We start from the raw sequence: 19,938 nt of genomic DNA, 5'->3' as shown, positions 1-19,938 counted from the left end.
TGTCATTTGTTTATAAATTGCTTTATGCCTTTTTTGACATAAGGTTAATAATTTTCTATTTCCTATTTTAGTGACACATTTTATATCTTTCTAAATGTTTATTTTCATTAAATTCTTACTTTTATTGTCTTATAATTGTGTACTGATTTTCTGATCTTTTTTCCTTTTTGTGTATTACAAATTCACTATGTTCATTTTTATTTTTCTTCTTTGTAACATTAGCTAAGTCTCTCAATTTTGTCTCATTATTTCAATGGGCATTTAAAAATTTTTATTTACTTCTTTAGTTATCAATTTTTCTTGTCTATTTGTTAATTTATTTTAAAGTTTAAAAAATCATACTCAATTCATTATACAACTACCAATACACTAAGGATTTACGATTTTATCCTTCTTACCAACCTAGAATGCAACTTATGCACTATTAGGTACGTGTCAGGGAGTTTCTTGAGTTTGAGAGATTAAATGATTGGCCTATGGTCAATAGGTGGTATCATAAATTGAATTTGCATACATCTACTTGAATGAAACTGATTGAATAAAGTTTTCTCAAATTTATGAGACTAGGCTAAAGTCACATGATCCCTATATCTAGCTGGGCCTTGGATTTCAGAAAATCACATGATCCCTATTCTCAGACCTTGAACCCTGGGATGCAGGAAGTTAATGAAGTTGCAGGAGTGACCTATGGGAGGCAGACAACATTGGTGACTATTGGTCAAGAACGGTTACATCTTTTTAGTCTATCCAATGAAAAGGTTCAAGTCTTTTCCTATTTAACCAGCTGTTACTTCTCGCTAACCAGTTTCCAGGGCCACACGTCCTGAATTGGGATGGCTCCCAGGTGTGTCTGGGCCTCTCCCTGCAGGGATTAAATAAATGCTTTCTCTTTGTACCTGAAGATGTCTCTGATTAGTTAATTTGGGGATCTAGCATCCATCCCACACATTCTAAATCTAGGACTCTATCCCCCTTTCAATATTGCCTTTCATCTATTTTGTTAATTTTCTCTTTGTTAGTTTGTTTTTATAAATATAGGATCATTTAATCATGTCACATAATTTTTTTTCATACTATTTTCTTATGTGTCAATTAGGGAGACAATTTAGAAGGTGATAATCTAGGCAAAAAAGGGATAAAAAGCTAATATATAGTGGTACTTGTTGAGTGAGGAGAAGGGAGTAAATGAAAGTTGTAGAACTGTGAGGGACTTGATTCTTTTCGACAATGAGGTGATTCAAGGCCATTCCAATAGACTTGTAATGAAAAGAGAACTATGGAGACTGAATGTGGATCACAGCATAGAATTTTCACTTTTTTTGTTGTTGGTTTGCTTTTCTCTCATTTTTTTCCATTTTTGATCTGATTTTTTTTTTTTGCACAGTATAATGAATACAAAAATATGGTAGGGAGGATTGCACATAGTTAACTTACATTAGATTACTTGCTATCTAGGGGAGGGATGAAGTAGGGAGGAAGGGAGAAAAATTAGGAACTTATTTTGCAAGGGTAAAAACTATCTTTGCATGTATTTTGAAAAAATAAAGAGCTATTATTATAAAAATAAATAAAAGTTATAGTGATAAACTCAATTAGATTTGTCCTGTGATTTGATATTGGGGGTGAAAAAAACCTAAGAGTTGAGGGAGACCCTAAAGTTGCAAACATGGATAGGAAATCTTACATACCCCATGTTACTTGTGTGACTTGGGGTAAATCACCTCACACTTCCAGGCCTTGATTTCATAATTTGTAAAATGAAGGAGTTTATAGTATATCTAATATTCCTTTTAGCTCTGTTAGTAATCCCATGGTCCTAAAAAAATGGTGAAGTTCTCCACAGAAACAGGGAAGTCCAGGAGTGGCCTCGGGGGAGAAAGTCACAGAGCCAACCCCCAGGGTCAGATCTTTCATAGCTTTTGCATGAATAATATGAAAGTCTCCTTTTTCCCTTTGCCTTTTGGGTGTCTTCCCTTTCCCATCCGTGCTGCCAAAGTGATATTTCTTAAGCACAGGTCATTGTTTTTATTCAAAAAGCGTGTTTCCCTGTTGCCTCTATGACCAAATAAAAACTTCTTCTTTTTGTCATTTAAAACTCTTCACAATCAGGCTCTAGTCTTATTTCCTGAATTATACATTATGCCCCTTCATGAATTTTTTGGTCCAGCCAAACTGGCTTTCTCGTTGCTTCTCAAACCTGGAATGCCCTCCTCCTCAAAGCTCTCTCTTTTGGAAAACCCAGCCAACCTTCAGTTTACCTCAAGTAAAATTTTGATATGATTTTTTTTTTTTAAATCCCAACTGTTAATGCCAACTCCTTTCCCATAAATCTTCCCCAGTGACCTCATATTCATTTTGTGCATATTTTATATCTACTTATATTTATACAGTTTCTCTTTATGGGCAATAAATTTTTTGAAAACAGAAACTGTTTTTTATCTTTGAATCCTCATTCCTTAACACAGTGCCTGTTACATAGTAAGCAGTTAATAAATTTTTGTTGATTGATTTCACAAAAAAACTCTTCAATAGGCAATAGGGAGCCATGAATGGATTTTTTGAAAATTAGGTGATATGATCACATCAGTGCACTAGGTTGATTACTTTGGAATCATGTAGGAATGTTGGGTATATTGGAGTGAGGAGGGAGTACATCTGGGAAACCAGTTAAAGTAGTACCTGTGAAAGAAAATGTTTCTCTCAACTTTCTGTTGCCTTTGGGAATGAAAATTAAATATGAGAAATTAGCTTGTTTATAATTCCCAATAAAATGCAAAGAAAATCTGTCCTGGAGTTACAAAGATCTGAATTGAAGTCCTATCTCAGGCATATACTATATATATATTTTAAATTTTTTTAAAATAAGGCATATACTATTTGCAGACAATTTTCCAATATTAAAAGTTAAATACATTGGTAAACAGAGTTTTCACACCTGTTTCTCAAACACATAAAGTCACAGGTTTTCATCCTACCCCCAGACTTAAATATGAGATGAATATATGTTTACATGTATATTATATGTAGTATAAAATTGTTTATTTTATAGATTCAAGACATTTCTTTTTCTTTTTTTTAAAATAGTTTTTTATTTACAAGTTATATGCATGGGTAATTTTTACAGCATTGACAATTACCAAACCTTTTGTTCCAATTTTTCCCCTCCTTCCCCCCATTCTAGATGGCAGGATGACATCATGTTAAATATATTAAAGTATAAATTAAATACAAAATAAGTATACATGTCCAAACCATTATTTTGCTGTACAAAAAGAATTGGACTCTGAAATATTGTACAATTAGCCTATGAAAGAAATCAAAAATGCAGACAGGCAAAAATAAAGGGATTGGGAATTCAATGTAATGGTTCTTGTCATCTCCCAGAGTTCTTTCGCTGGGTGTAGCTGGTTCAATTCATTACTGCTCCATTGGAACTGATTTGGTTCATGTCATTGCTGAAGATGGCCAGGTCCGTCAGAATTGGTCATCATATAGTATTGTTGTTGAAGTATATAATGATCTCCTGGAACTGCTCATTTCACTCAGATCAGTTCATGTATGTCTCTCCAGGCCTCTATGAAATCATCCTGTTGGTCATTTCTTACTGAACAATAATATTCCATAATATTCATATACCACAATTTATTCAGCCATTCTTCAATTGGTGGGCATCTACTCAGTTTCCAGTTTCTTACCACTACAAAGAGGGCTGCCACATTCTTGCACATGCAGGTCCCTTTCCCTTCTTCAATATCTCTTTGGGATATAAACCCAATAGTAATACTGCTGGATCAAAGGGTATGCACAGTTTGATAACTTTTTGAGCATAGTTCTAAATTGCTCTCCAGAATGGTTGGATGTATTCACAATTCCACCAACAATGTATTAATGTCCCTATTTTCCTACATCCCCTCCAACATTCCACATTATCTTTACCTGTCATTCTAGCTCGTCTGACAGGTGTAAGACATTTATTTTTCAATCTCCTTGAATGGTGTAGAATAATGATAGAAAAATGGTATTTTAAATCTATATATTTTATAAAAGTTTTCTTTTAAGATTCATATCAGTAATTAGTAATACTTTATTGAAAAGCAGATGACCTATGCACACAAATCTTAGCTTATTAAGTTGCATTTTCAACGAGTTCTAGTTTGTCATCAATTAGTAACTAATTTGTTATATATATATTTTCAAGCTAGAACACTTGAAATGATGGGGTAGCCGCCAAGGTCCCTTCTAGTTCTTATGATGCTGGGATAGAATAGCTTTCAATCTAATATCAGATGTAGCTGAATGGCTAAGAATGAGGAACTAATCTTTCTCTGAGAAAATTAATTAATATTTGAATGTGGCTTTTGTATTTAGCTAACAAGGGAGTTTGAAAATGCTTAGTCACACTAATTTCTAGGATTATATATCTTCCTCTTTGAATGAAAAAACCAACAGAGAGTGTTGTTTTCCTACAGAGAAATGGACTCGGTAATTAAGCAGGTCTTTCCCATCTGTAATATGATATACAATTTTATTATTGCATAATACTCTTAGCAGAAAATTATCTTCTGCAATATACTTTCAATGTGCTTAGAACAGTAGCTGATGACACTTTTTCCATTTAATTTTTCCTATTGACAGAATGTTTCAGATGTTTTCAGCTTTTTGAAAGTAGTCTTGCTCTTCAATACATTTTTACAAATGCAAAACAAGGCAGGAAAAATATTTTTATTCAATATTTGTAGACCTTCATTAACTGTCTTTCTACTACTAACTTATGTTAAAAGTATTTTTGATATCAGCTAAAGAAGTAAAAAAGCATTTTCAAGTTATACTCTAGGCACTGAGCACTGAGACATTAAATTGGGAATCTGACAATGGACATGGAGAAGAATCAGGTAGATTTGGCAGCATCATTTAAAATCTGTGGAAATTACCTTTTGAAAGTTTAGCCTCACCATGATGCCATCATGGTTATGTAGAATAATAATTTGTGTAATAATATGTACAATAATAAATAATTTCAATTTTCAAAATAACTGCAAAAACAATGATAGATTCTAATGTTGCAGAAATGACTTTTGAAAAAATACAGACTACACTACCACCTTATGTTCCTTATGTGGAAAAATCAACAGCAAATAACAGGGAAGTAAGCAGAAAAAAAAAAAAAAAAGATCTCTGAATCACCACATAGATTTTAAGAAATTAAAAACACTAAAACATTTAATTCACAAGCTCATTTCATAGGCCCTCATTCTGAATTCATTTATTCTTAAGCAGCAGTTGAACTTGCTTGCTCATTATTAGATTTCCTAGACTAAGGTAAATGAGAAGCATGTATTAGGGAGGTTGGGAGGGACAGCTATCACTAAAGGCAAGGGAGGACAACTGAAAAGAAAGCACATAGAAAAACTATTTTACAATGTAGATATAAAAACAAAAAGTATAGCAAACTGGGAATATTTAGTGAAGGAACAAAAAATGAATCATATTTCATTAGCTCTGAAGGATTAGTTTTCATAATGATCAAACCTAGGGATCTTAAGAGATCACCCAGTTCAATCTCCATTTAAGGGTGAGAAAACTGAGGCTCTGAATCCAAGATCACATAGGTAGAAACTAACAAAATAAGGACTTGAATCCAAATCCCCTGATTCTAAAACCAATGACTACCTATGCGGTGGTCACTTCTTCCATTACTTCTTTCTCAGTGACCTATGCTATAGTCACTTTCATTACTTCTTTCTCTATCTTTGTACTTGCTGCCTCCACTTTCTCATCACTCACTCATTTCTAAATCAGGAAGATTTTAATTCAGATCTTTTATTTAACAAGTGTAGGACTATGATTAAGTCAATTGACTTCTGACTGAATATCCTCATCTGTTGTGAATTACTCATTTCAGTCCTGTCTTAATTCTCTGAGAACCTTTTTGGTTTTGGTTTTTGTTTTTTTTTTAAGCAACAATACTGTAGTAGTTTGTCATTTCCTTCTGCAGCTCATTTTATAGATGAGGAACTGAGAAAAAGGGAATTAAATGACTTGCCCAGTCACACAGCTACTAAGTATCTGAGGCCAGATATGAACTCAGGAAGATGAGTATTCCTGACTCCAGGCCTGATGCTCTTATCTATTGTGCCAAATAGCTGCTCTTCCTCCTTTTTAAAATGGGGCTAATAATATCTCAGATCCCAGGTTGAAGGGAGGACCAATGTAAACTTGTAAATCTTCAAGTGCTATATAAATGCTAGCAATTATCATTATCATTTCTAATCCACTACTTTCTGAAAATATTAACAATTTCTCTTAAATGCTAAATTCAATGGCCTTCCTCTCCCCATTTCTCATCCTTTTAACCTCACTATGGATTCTTATTCTGCGGACTCACTTTCCTTCTATATACTCTTTTTCTGCTTCTGTGACACTCTTCTTCTAGTAGCTTCCTATCTGTATAGATCACATCCCTTTCCAGCTTCTTAAAGGTGGATGTTTCCCAAGATATGACTTTGAATTCACTTCTCTCTCTGGGAAATCTCAACACATCCCACAGATTCAAGAGTCATTTCTATTCAGATGACTCCCAAAGTTACGTATACAGTTCCATGGTTGCTCTTAAATTCTGCTAGAACATTACTGGACTGTTAGTTGGACGTTTCCTTCAATAGATAGCTGAAACTCAGCTATTCGAAATGGAACCCAAACTTTTCTTGATTGAGAATACACCGTTTTAATCACTCAAGTTTATAATATTGAAAAAACTCTTATCAGTTTTATCTCCCCAACATCTCGTAACATCTTTTTCCTCCTTTCTATCCAATAACTATAGCTTCAGTCCCCGCCCCCATCTTTTTAACTTTCACTGTTAAAATAGCCTCCTAATTGGATTCCTTCTTTCCAGTTTCTTTCCTCTGAATCTATCTTCCAAATAGAAGTCAAACAAGCTTTCTAAAACAAAAGTCTGAGTACATCTTTCCTTTGCTTAAAACCCTCACTGGTATTCTATTGCCTTTAGGATGAAATACAAACTCTTTACCTTGGCATTTAGAGCTCTCCATAATCTATCTCTGACAAATTAGAGATAAACTTTAAAAGGTAATTTTTCAAACTAGTTTCATGCCAAACTTCTACTAGAGAACTACATTTCAACCAAATTGGGCTAGCAGACATTTTTCTAATTTTAGACCTCATCTCCTGCCTTTATGTATTTGTACAAGTAGTTCCCCCCACCCCCACCCCCACCCCAAGTAGCTTGGAAATGTTTTCCCTCTTCATTTCTGCCTCTTAGAATCATTGTCTACTCCTCAAGTTTCAATTAAGGGGCCATTGCCTTCGAGAAAGCTTCCTCATTCCCCGAGTTGTCAGTGTTTTGTTTTCTGTTTTGGGTGGTGTTGTGCTTAATATATTATTTGAGTACATATTGTTTCTGTCCAGGAGGATACAAACTAAGGGCAGGATATTTTTATTTTTGTTTTTTGTATTCCTATGGTCTAACACTGAACCTTGAATACATAAAACACTTAATTTAATATTTGCTGACTTTTACAAGTCCTTAAGAAAACACTAAATTGTTTTGAAATACTCTTCAGGAAAGTTGGATAATATATATTTTAGATGAAATTCCATCAAAAGAAATTAAAATGAAATTTTTTGTCACTTTCAGGTACTTCGAAAATTAAATAGTCCACCATATTTTTTTGGTCATATCAGAGAAATGAACCATTACTTTAACTGATTTTAATGTTACTAAAGTGAAAAAAAAAAAAGCATTGTTAAAATTAGCCAAATAACTGTTATGTTTATTTTCATAATTACGTTGTTTGCAAGTCTTTTATGACCGTAATAAGCTTCCTAATTTTCTAGTTTTTTTTTTAAAGACTATAGTAACATGAAATTGACCAATTCTTCTACTCATTGTTTACTATGGAACTACAGAAATTGTTAAGACTCAGTTCTGGTCAATTTGTTTTCTTTTTGTTAGTGGTGGTTTCTTATCTCCATAATTATTTGTTCCATATCTAGTTGAGTTTGTTGGCTTATTTACTAAAATAATTTTAAATGTTGTTAACAGAGTTATTACTTAATGCTTCTTTAGAAATACTGTGATGACTAGGAACTACTTTTAGTTGTATTACATTCCTATTGATTTTTATTTTGTGGAAGAGCATTTGTCATTTTATACTTCAGTACTTTGTATACTTTTTTCTTTTTGCCTGATGATATAAGGAAATGGAGTACATAAAGCTCTCTACAGAGTTTGAAAAGAAGTGCTCTAATTTAAAAAATTAAGTACCCCTCAAACGTTTTTCTTTTAATGTAAATATCCACTATTTAACATCTACCAGTCAATGGATTAATGGAAATATATTAAGACAACTAAAAACCAAGCTGTCATAGGAAAAAATTAAAAGTCATGAAACTAAATAAAAATCTTTTTAATAGTCATATATTATTTACTTTTTTGAACTGCAGATTCAGTTCAAAAAATATTTACTAATTGCTTACTATGCCAATTAATAGAATTAATGTCATTTTGGAACTTATCTCACTGAGAAGCAGAATTTGAATGACTCACTCAAGATTCAGATAATCAGCTGGAGTTAAGAATGAATAGACAGTCCTGCCATCATAAACCACTGCTTCTTTAGCTCCATGAACTACAAAGCCTTTCATTAATGCCCATTTGAAAACTTCATCGGCCTTATCCTAAACTCTGAAAATTAGTGGTAGATATAAGAACACAGAATCATTGGTATCTGCATGAGAGCCAAATTCAAGTTTAACTTAATTATGGCTATTTACATATATCAGTATTAACTTTTCCCCACTTTTTAAAATTGGTTAATCAATAATAGTTAATTATTTGTAATAATTAAATGTGTATTGTGATTGGCACAAAGCCAGCCAGCCACCTTTTCCTTAATCCTGTACTAACATTCACAAAACACTAAACATTTACTCAGAACCTTGAAAATCAAAACTAGGAGGCGGGCTTTTTTTTTTTTTTTTTTTTTTTGAGGCAACTCGGGTTAAGTGACTTGCCCAGGGTCACACAGCTAGGAAATGTTAAGAATCTGAGGCCAAATTTGAACTCAAGTCCTCCTGACTTTAGGGCCGGTGCTCTATCACTGGACCACCTAACTGCCCCTTAAATTTTATTTTTCTAAAGTTCTCATTAAAGCAGCAAGTATTTTTTTCTCTCTTTGGAAGCACTTTATAGATACATAATATCATATATATTTTTTCTTAGAGTTGTCCTTTTTTTCTCTATAACTTTTTGTCAGACTCCTTTCCCATAGATTCCTTTGAAGGCCTTTTTCTTAACTGACTTTGCTTTCCCTCTTTGAGGTGTGTGCCCTTTCCCTTGGCTTTTTCTTGAGAGCCTTTGGCAGAATCATCCATCATTTAGACCCTGGGACGAAGGTCATTTTTGCTTTGCCGGTGTAGAATGAAATGCTATGGCACTAGGCAGGTATTAGGAAAAAATACAAACTAGTCTGCTTCCAATTAATGTTTATTATGAAGCTACACAAAATAATTGGAAGCTCCAATTCTGGTCAGTTTCTATTTTTATACAGTGATGGCTCGCTGAATTCCTTCCATGTTTCATGGTTGAAGTGCTGCGCAGAAGAAAAACATGTGGCTCTCCTAGTAATTAGTCTAAATAGTCTAAATTATAGCAAATATAAGGTGGCCCACTGAAAACATATCCTATTTACTACCACATTGCCTTCAAGTGAGGCTGATTTTAATCAGGGCCCTCCACAAACTGCAACTTTTAAACATCACGCCATTCCACATTTTAGGCCAACTTCATTTTGTTCTTTCTAGAGAAAAGCCCTTTAACCAAAGCTATTTTATTATCCCCCATATTCAGCGCCACGCTCCTACAGAGAAGTGTAAATCTTATTCACCTGGAAATCATTATCCCGAGACCCTGAAGGGGGCGGGAGGGATACCCTTTTTCTTTTTCACATACTCATTAAAGCGAATTATCTTGCAGAGTCCCCAGGAGGCCTGGCTCTTAATTCCCCCATTTGTCCCCAGCCGTTGCCGCCCTTCACCCCAAAGCCATAGGTGCAGTTTGATGCATCCCCCGTGATTTGGAGTGCTGGGCATCCAGGGCGGGGGAACGACCGTGAGCACCAACCGAGTAGCTCCTAAAACCCGCGCTGGGATCAGGTCGTGTTTTGCACTGGTCACAGGGGAGGGCTGAATTTTGGGGCGGGATGGGTGGGATTCCCCCTCTAACTTCATGGAAATCAGGTCACACCCCGAGTGTTTTCCTCTCCTGGACGGGTAATGGACCCCACGTTCTGCTCTTTTATTAGGGTGGGGGCAGACTTTGCAGGTAGTTGCGGCCGCTGCCGCCTCGAGCGACGCACAACAGCCACTCCGCCTGCCGTTGGACTTGTCCGCAAGAGGCTAGCAAGCGTGGTGCGTGGGTGGCTGGGGAGGCACGAGGGAGCCACTGCCTCGGCCCCGCCGCACTCTCGCCCTCCGCCAGCCCGAAAGGGCTCAGTTGGTGTCTGAGCGCGCGCGCGCACGTGCCCGGAGCGCGTCCCCGCCCGCCGCCGGCTCCGGCCTCCTCCCTCCGCCCCCCGCCCCCCATCGCGCGCTCCCACGCTCACTCTCGCTCCCTCGCCCGCGCGCACCCTCTCTTCTCCTCCTCCTCCCCCACCCCCCAGAGCGTCCGGGGTGGATCCTGCACACTCCCCTCCCCCGAGCGGCGGCGGCGGCGGCTGCTGCTGGAGCTGAATGAGAGATCGCGCCGGCGACGGTCGGGGAGCGCTAGCCCGGGAGGCGGCGGCGGCGGAGCAGCAGCAGGAGCGGCAGCAGCAGGAGCAGCAGCCGCCCCCGGGCCGGCGTCGTGGGTCCATCCTTTGAGGCGGCGGCTGCAGCGGCCGTACAGGTTAGTGTCCACCGAGCCGCCCGCGGGAGCGGGCCGTTCCGAGGGAATGGCGGCGGCGGCTCCTCGGCCCCTTCTCCCCGGGGGCAGACGTTGTCTTTGCCTCCGCCGCAGCCGCCGCCACCGGCTGTTTATCTGCGGGGCCCAGGCGCGGCCTCGGCGAGGAGAAGCCGCGCAGCGCGGGGAGCGAGGGAGGGGGCTGCGGCGGCCGGGCGGGGCTAGCGGGGTCTCCTCCTCGGTGCCCCTCTGCGGGGGGCGCCGCCACCTCCCTCCCCCCCAGAGCTTTGTCTCCGAAGTGACCCGGACGCTTCTCTTCCTCTGGGGTGGCAGCGGCCGCCTCCACGGTGCAGGTGTGCGGAGGAGGGGGGAGGAGGGAGTGTCTGGGCAGGCGGGACCCGCCCCCTCGCCGGACCCTTCTCCGGCCCCCATCCCCCTCGTGCGCCCTGACCTGCTGCTGCTGGGGCTCCGTCGTGGTCCTTCCTCTGGGTCATTCTGACCTGTTGCCTAGCTGCACCCAGCCCCGACTTGCTTGTGTTCCCCCAGCGGCGGTCACTTAGAGCTCTGCATCGGGAGAGCTTGGAGCGGCTGGGAGTGGGCATAACACCCCCCCTCCCCCCAGCCGAGCCCCTTAATGGACCCCCACGCGGGGCACTTGTGGGAGGAGGACATTCCTGACTCATCTCCGCCCGAGCGGGCACGGGAGGTTCATCTCTCCTCCGTCCAGCTTTGGCTGGAACAGCGTAGCTAGGTAGCTTGACTGGGCTGGGAGTGGGGGGAAGCCTCACCTTCATCCCCTGCTCCCTACAAGCGGGGGGTCCTGAGAGCGAAGCTCAACTTGAACCCCCTTTCTGTGGGCACGATAGGCTGGGCGCAGGCAAGGCCAGTTTCTGTGTACGTGGGCGTGTTTGGGAAGAAGCTGCGTGGTGATAGGAGCTACCTTAGTGCAAATGCTAATAGGTTTGGCTTGCTGAGATCCCTGGAAGAAGAAACAGCCCCGGTGTAGACTGGCTGAGAGGAGGGGGACTTGAAACCTGGCATTGCATCTGGAGAAACTCACCATCTCCTACGAACTTTGAAAAACATGAAGTGAGGGGATAAAGTCAGAAGCAAATCCCTTTTGTGTCCTCAGTTCGTTTCCACTCTGTGGTTGCTATAGGGACCTTTGTTTACCAGTTGTCAGACTTTGGTGGATTTATTTCCATACTCAAATATACTCTTTTGTTACTGGTTCTGTTTAAATCTCTAAAATGACCATCACAACAGCCTTTGAAAAAGCATTTCAATTCTTTCTTGTAGTGTAGGGTATTACTGTCACACAGGTCATAGCTTGTTAGCCACAAAGCCTTCTCCACCCAATATAATTATGCTTATGAAAGTGCTGTCAAATACTAAAATAATAAATATTAATGTTATTCTTTTGAGCATTTTACTGCTTACGATAGCATTATGTATGAATTAAAAACTGTTAATTTCCTGAAAATGATCTCTTCAACTTAAGTTCTGTGGAAGATCCATAGAACTTAATACTGTTTCAAAGATTTGAAAATATACTTGTTACCTGAAACAAAGGATTTGAACTTTGCATATTATTTCATATGTTTGAATGTAATATTTTAATTGATTTAAAATTAGGTCATTTTTCATTTAAGAAAGTGCCAGAATTTTAGACCTACATATGTGTATATATATATATATATTTTTTTTTAATCACATTCTTCCTTTCCCTGATCATTCTTGAAATGATATCTTTTTGGAACATGAAAATGTCGTTAGTCATTATTTGCAAATTTTTTCATCAGAAATAAAATTGAAATGTGAATTTTAAATCATAGTTTTCTCTCGGAGAATTCCTATTGCTATGGCAGAGTTTCTTTCGCATGTGATACAGTTAAAGGTAGAAGCATTCATTTTGTGTCATGAAGATAATTAGAAGATAATACCATTGTAACATAACTTAAAATAATTTGCATATCTTGTTAATATGAATAGAATAAAATATGAGGTTCTAAAACAAGACTATTTCATTTTGAAGTCATTTGTTTAATGATAAAAAACATGTCTAAAAAGTAAAAGCTCTTTAATCACATGTTTTTAAAAGTTCTTACAAGAGAACTAAATTATTCATTTGTTTTTTTTTTAATTGCATTTTTATTTGATGTTTTGCTTCCAAGTATTAAAGAAACCAACACACAGAATTGTGTGTCATCCAACATTAGATGATGTGGATTATCAGCATTTTTTTCCTGCTTCACATGATTTATGAGATATTTGTTAAAAAGTCACCACATAATTTTGTACCAGGTTTTCATTGGCATAACATGTAGAATGTACTACATGAGAGTATATTTTTATAGAATTTGTTCTTTTTCTTTTCTTCTCTGTTCCATGAGGGTATTTTTCTATTGAAGTGTCTAACCATTTTTCTGAGCTTCAGAAAGGACCACTTAAAAATCACGTGGATGAGGAAAATATACATGTACACAAATATGTATATAATATTAAATAATCAATGTTGCTATTTTTGAGAACTACATACTTTTGTAAAGGTCCATTAGTGTATTGAAATTATGTATATAGTATATATGATGTAGAAAGGTGTGCCTTCATATTTTTCATTCTTTTGATTTTCTTCTCTGTGCTATAAATATACTCTGTCTTTGGAGTCTCTAAACATTATTTAGAAGGTTCACTTGAAAATTATGTGAATGGGAAAGAAATAGACATAGATGTATGTATATACATACATATACATATACACATATAATACATCTATATACATAGAGGTATACATAGCTCTCGCTCTTGAAATGTACAAATGTTGATCGTTTCTTCTAGAGTCTTTTACATCACTAACTTTAGCTTACATTATGATTTATCTATTTCCTCTCTTTGAGTTTCGAATTTTATTTTTAACATGTAAATTAACCTGTTGAATGACATTTCATTTGTTTTGAATTTTTCCTAAAATACTTTAACTGTTGGAAATAAGTTTTTGTAATTTGATTCTTGTATTATACAAGGAGTTCAAGAACAAGGTGTCCTCAGATGAACACAACTTTATGGCTGTTGAATTCTGTTTAGAACTTTGGATTTTCATTTTATAAGAATATTTAGATTAAAATTATGGCTTCATTCTGAACATTTTGTTTAGTTACTCCATGGGCCATTAACTTTTAAGGGGGTAGGTTTTTTTTTTTTTTTTTGGTATCATACTGACAAGTGAGGAGTTTCATCATAGCATGACAAATACGACTAACCAAAAGTAGAGGAAAATGGAAACTTCTTTGTAAGTTGTTTTAGTGGCATGTGTTAACCTTGATATTATCATTATAGAATTAAGATTGAAAATCGAATTTTTGGTGTGGTTTTATAGTAACTAGCAAATTTTCTTTTCAATACTTTGAATTTTTCTGGTTTTAGGATAGTTTACTGTAGTGTAATAACAAGAAAATTTAGTACTTGAAATTAAAAGATATTTAAATATATATAATATAGAATGTTTGTATACATTCTAGTCCTAAGGAAGAACAAGTTATCTGTAAATATACATGCCTTGTTAAAAGAACAAATAATATCTAGGTTAAATATACCCATGCTTATATAAAGTAAATGCCAGTTAAAGAATTTGGATACTGTGTAACACTATGATTTGGATTGAGATGTCTCCTTGCCAATTTGTGTATGCCACCACAGAGAACTCTTAGTTACTAGCTTTTGAATAATAAGGTTTCTTGGAGCCACAAAGACTTAACTTTCATCTTGAACTAATTGATATGCTTCCAATTTCTTCACTTTGCTTACTGTTTTTCTTCATCAGATTTCTCTACCGAGGTTGACTTTGCTTTGTAGCCAAAGATAAACCTCTGTGGTGATAATCTAACAAGATCTTGTTCAGAATATTTCTTTGGAAGACTCTTCAATGTTAAGTTTTGTTCAACATCTTTGTTCTTAGAATGAAAGTGTTCTGCAGGTTTGTGATATGAAGTCTACTTTTAACTTTGAAAAGTTTCTGAAGGAATTCTCAGGTATTTTTTCAAATGCTAATATTATAGCATAGACATTTCCAGACTTAACTTTTGGAACTGGTAAAGGAAAACTGTTGGAAAGTTAATGTTGACTTTGACCTCTTAGTAAGAGAGAACTTTGACAGACCTTTAGCTAAATAGGAAATTGAAGTTTAATTTTACAGCTTCCAAGAAAATGAAGATAGTCTAAAATCAAACAATAATAAGTGGAATTGAAGTATTTTGAGGATCTTTAATTAAAATCATCTTTCACCTTATAATCTTTATTTTTACATTGGCTTTTATATTCTCTTTGCCAGAAGTAGTTGGGGAATGTTTATCCCAATTTAAAGTTAGAGAGAGTGAAGTCTTATGACTATCTAGGGAATTGTTTGGGTCCACAGAGTATTTCAAATTATTAGCCCAGTTATCTGGATTCTTGAAAAAATCTTTCTGTACCTGTTACTGAGGGGAGAAAAGGCATTCCTTGACTCAAGTACTATAAGTTCTTTTAAATCTTCCATCTCCTATCTAGCTCTTTGATATTATTAATGCATTTCTCTATTACAGTTTTGCAAATTTGGCTTTGAACAGTTTGGGGAAAAATCAGGAAAAAATTTATGTTGCACACTGTTTTCAAAGTAAATTATGATTGCAGTGTGCACATAGACTTGTAATAAAGATTTGTTGATTGTTGAATTACTGAAATTAAAACATTGATGCTGGTTTTCAATTTTGTCTTAATTCCCTAAAGGAAAGAATATGATATAGTAGGAAGAAAATTGGAGAGTCAAAAGACCCAGATTTTCCTCTGCCAGTCTAAATTGTTTCCCATCCATTAATTTTATGGAATTGTGAAATGCACTTTGTCTTTCTTGGTCTTTGGTTCTTCTTATAAGCTGAAAGACTTGAGTTAACTGATATTCAAAGTCACTTTCTTTTTTTAAATTTTAAATAAAAAGAAAATACAATGGAAATTTTAAAATATTATGTATTTAAATAGACTATAGTATCAGTGTTTTTATACTTACAAGATAGAAATCCCTAATCATTTATAATGAGCTACATCTAGAATCTTAGATCTTAAGAGTTGAAAGGCAAAAGGATGTGATTTACCCAAAGTAGCACAGGTAAGTATGGATTCAGGTCTTCTGAATGCGTATAGGTTCTTTCCACTCTACCATACAAGTTTACAATCATGTTGGGTTTTTTTTTTTGGACTCATTAAAATGATATTTTTTAATTGATTTTCAAATGCTGGTGTAAAACCTGGTTGATCATGATAGAAATTCTTTTTTTGTAAAAGTAAACGTTAACTTCATGAGTCAATAAATTATAAGCATCCAAAATATAAAAGGCAACCACTTGAATAAAATACATACTTAATTTAAAAGGTTATATTTAGTATTTTAGTATCAGCATCACTAAAAACAAAGAGAATTTAAATTATAGCTAGATATAGTTGTTCACACAAAATTTACAAAATGTTTTATAAAACTGTCTTCTGTTAAAAAAAATTCATGATGTTATATAGATACATCTTGTATATAGACATTAGTATTTGGGTCACATATTTCATGTAGCTATTGCATATATGTAATATGTACATATTATATATTGACACATATATGGCTATGAAATCAATATAAAATATTGTGTGAATTTGTAGTTAGCTTTATAATGAAATTGGAACTAAGAATTGGGATGCCAGAACCCTTATTTCACATTACTTGTACAGCTTTGGACTAATAAGTAAATAACTTTTATTTTCACTTCTTATTTCTAGAGAGTTTATCTGTTTTGGTGAATATTTTCTAGTATTTGAAATGTATATAATGCTTTTTTAAAAATTAGTTGATTTTTAATACACATTGGTTTTTTTAAAAGCTTAATTTTTTTTTTTTTTTTTTTTTTTTTTTACATTTTCACCAGTAACCTGGGAGAATGAAAAAAGAGCCATTGGAATATGAGATACTTGAGAACAAAGAGACTGTCTTTTTAACCTTTCTTTGTAATTCCCAGAACTTATTGCCTGGAAAATAGTAGGGTTTTTTGTTTTGGCCAAGGCACTTGGGATTAAGTGACTTGCCTAGGGTCATATAGCTAGAAAATGTTAAGTGTAGGAAATCAGATTTGAATCCAGGTCGACCTGATCTCTGGGCTGGTGCTCTAACTATTGTGCCACCTAGCTGCCCCTAAAGCTTTTTATTTTCAAAACATTTGCATAGATAGTTTTCAACACCAGTTTTGCAAAATCTTATGTTTCAATTTTTTTTTCTCTCCCCCCCCCCAATCTCTCCCCTAGATAGCAAGTAATCCAATATATTTTAAACATGTACAATTCTTCTGTATATATTTTCACAGTCATCCTGTTATGCAAGAAAAATCAGATCAAAAAGAAAAAGAATGCAAAAGAAAACAAAATGCAAGCAAACAGCAAAAAAAAAAAAAAAAAAAAGTGAAAATACTCTATTGTGATCCACATTCAGTCCCCATAGTCCTCTTTGGGTTCAGATGGCTCTATCAAAAAACCTTTGGAAATGGCCAGAATCACTTCCCTGTTGAAAAGAACCTCTTCCATCAGAATTGATCATTGTATCTTCTTGTTACTGTGTATAATGTTCTCTTCGATCTATTTATTTCACTTAGCATCAGTTCATGTAAGTCACTCCAGGCCTTTTTGAAATCATCCTACTGATCGTTTCTTATAGTATATGCAAACAGTATATAAGCTTTTCAAAGAATTAGACCATCTAGCACACTTAAAATACCTGTGTTTATACCACAGTTTCAGTGTTTTAAATGGATCTCTTGAGAGTAGCATATATGTAGTGTTTTTATGAATGATCTAGAAAAGGGTAAATTTTTATTTTCTCATTCCTTCTGTGAATGGAAATTAACACTTTAAAGTTTTTAAATCAACACTTTTTATTCTAGTTTAGGATTCCAAACATTATTTTCATTTTGTTGTTAAAAAAGCTTGGGCAGTTGAGAAATCATTTACTCTATATATTTCTTCATTCATCTCTAAATACATCTATTCAATGGATTTGGGCTATGTAGTATGTACATGATACTGTGCTACATACTGCAGAGTAATAGATAGCAGAATAAGATTTAAGACTTGGCCCCTGTCCTCAAGGATCTTACAGTTGATCACAGTGTCTGAGTTAGGAATGGAACTCAGAGACCAGTTAATCCAGCCAATACCTGTATAAGATTTGTGTCCTTTCACAAAGTTAATGGTTTTCCTCCCATCTCCTCCCCAAATCTCAGTCATGTGTTTTATTGAGTGTGATAATAATTCCTGCTAGAGTCTTCTGGAATTTGCTTAGAGAGCTCGATGGAATTCACTCCCAGACTATTGTCATTTTCATTGAGAACTTCAATTTGAATGTTACAGTGAGCTGTTATGACCTCCATCCTTGGCTTCTACATCCATCATATACGTATTTGCTGCTGCATCTTTTTTTTTTTTTTTAAGTTAACAGTCTTGCCACATATTTTTGTTAATGTATTAAAAATGTTAGTTGAAAAGCAAACCCCAAAATTAATTATCCAGGTTTTGCTTGAATACTTATTAAGATAGCTCATTTAATTTTTGAGTAATTCTGAATTTGACAGTTTTTCCATTAAAGATTAAATAGAAAGGGACCGGATTGCAAAGGGCTTCAAATTCAAAGTAGACAAAATTTTTATTTGCTCTTGGAAGTAACAGAGAGTCACTAGAGTTTGAGTAGTCATTCTACATAGTCATACCTGTATTTTAGGAAAATTATTTTCATAGTAAGTGGAAAATTGATTTAGAGTAGGGAGAGACTTGAGACAGGGAGGGAAAACAACCAGCAGTTTACTGCAGTAGTTCAGCTGTAAGATGATGAGAGCTTGCCTTAGACTTGATGACTGTATGAGTGAAGAGGGATGTAGATGAGAAATGGTAGAGATTTTAAGACCTGATTGGCAGTTAGTGGTGGAAGATTGAAGCTCAGGAGACAGGTTTAAACTTTATCTATAGATCTCAGCATCACTTGCAGAAAGATAATTGAACCTATGTCATTAAGTGACAGGGCCATGATAGTGCCTTGACAGACACCTGTGCTTCGTGGGCATGTCTGAGGTGAAGTACCAGCAAAGGAAACAGAAAGAGTGCAGCCAGACAGGGAAGAATATTATAGAAACTTGGATAGTAGAGAGTCATCCACTATGTTAAAGACTACAGAGAAGTCAAGAAGGATGAGGACTAAGAGCAAGCCTCCAGTGTTGTGGGTTGAGAGATTATTGGCAACATTGAAGAGAGCAGTTTCTATTGAATGATGAGGTTAGAAATCAGGCTTCTGAGAGCTTAGAAAGAGTAAGAGAAGTGGAAGCATCTAATATAAGTGATTTTCAAAAAAAAAAAAAAAACAAAAAAATTAAAAAAATATATATAAGTGATTTTCTCAGAATTGAGCCACAAAATGGAGAGATAGAGAATGTTAGCAGCTGGAAGTGGTTGGAAGAAGTTGTGGAGTGTTTTGTTTTTTAATAAGTATTGGATGAAGAAAGAATGTGTTTTTATACCTTAGGAAAGGAACCAGCTATATAGGAAGAGATTGAAGATTAGAGAGAAAACAGGAATAACAGAGGGGTAACTAACATGCTGGAGAATATAGAATAGAAAAATCAAGAGTGTACATAGGGTTTTCCTTGTCTCGGTTGAGATAATGTAATATGTTTTCGTTATTTTCTCTAGCTCTGTTCAAAAGTTTGTGAATAGGAGTGAAAGAAGTAAAAGGATGGAGTAATGCAAGTTTGGGGTTTGCAGAGTATAAATGGCAGTAGGACAAGGTGAAAGGGATTTGAATACAAAGCATAGTTTAGAATTGAACTGATTTACCAAGGCTTCAGAATTAGGGGTGGTGAGAGAGTAAATAGCTAGTGCAGTGTTGGTGGAGGATTTAGAGGTCATGGTGAGGAAGCAGAATAGAGTTAAGGTCCATAAGTTGTGTAGAAGGATGCAAAGTTAAAAGAACAAAGAATTTAATAATTTAT

At 36.0% G+C, this 19,938-nt stretch overlaps 1 protein-coding gene across 4 annotated transcripts in view; it reads left to right on the top strand.

Moving 5' to 3' along the window:
- RALGPS2 (Ral GEF with PH domain and SH3 binding motif 2) overlaps window positions 1-19,938 on the top strand; it is a 237,860-nt gene that overhangs the window by 27,544 nt on the left and 190,378 nt on the right. The window contains exon 1 of one of the 4 annotated variants that reach the window (XM_051998865.1): window positions 10,752-10,906. The exons of 2 other annotated variants lie outside the window; for them this stretch is intronic. The gene's annotated coding sequence lies outside the window, so the exon portion shown is untranslated. Of the gene's footprint in view, window positions 1-10,751; window positions 10,907-19,938 lie in introns of those variants that run through there. One more of the 4 variants, XM_051998868.1, reaches the window with a different exon arrangement.

Source organism: Antechinus flavipes, chromosome 4, assembly GCF_016432865.1.
Source record: "Antechinus flavipes isolate AdamAnt ecotype Samford, QLD, Australia chromosome 4, AdamAnt_v2, whole genome shotgun sequence".
NCBI lineage: Eukaryota > Metazoa > Chordata > Mammalia > Dasyuromorphia > Dasyuridae > Antechinus > Antechinus flavipes.
The sequence above is the reverse complement of the archived record's forward strand: the minus strand, read 5'-3'. Positions and strand labels throughout refer to the sequence as shown.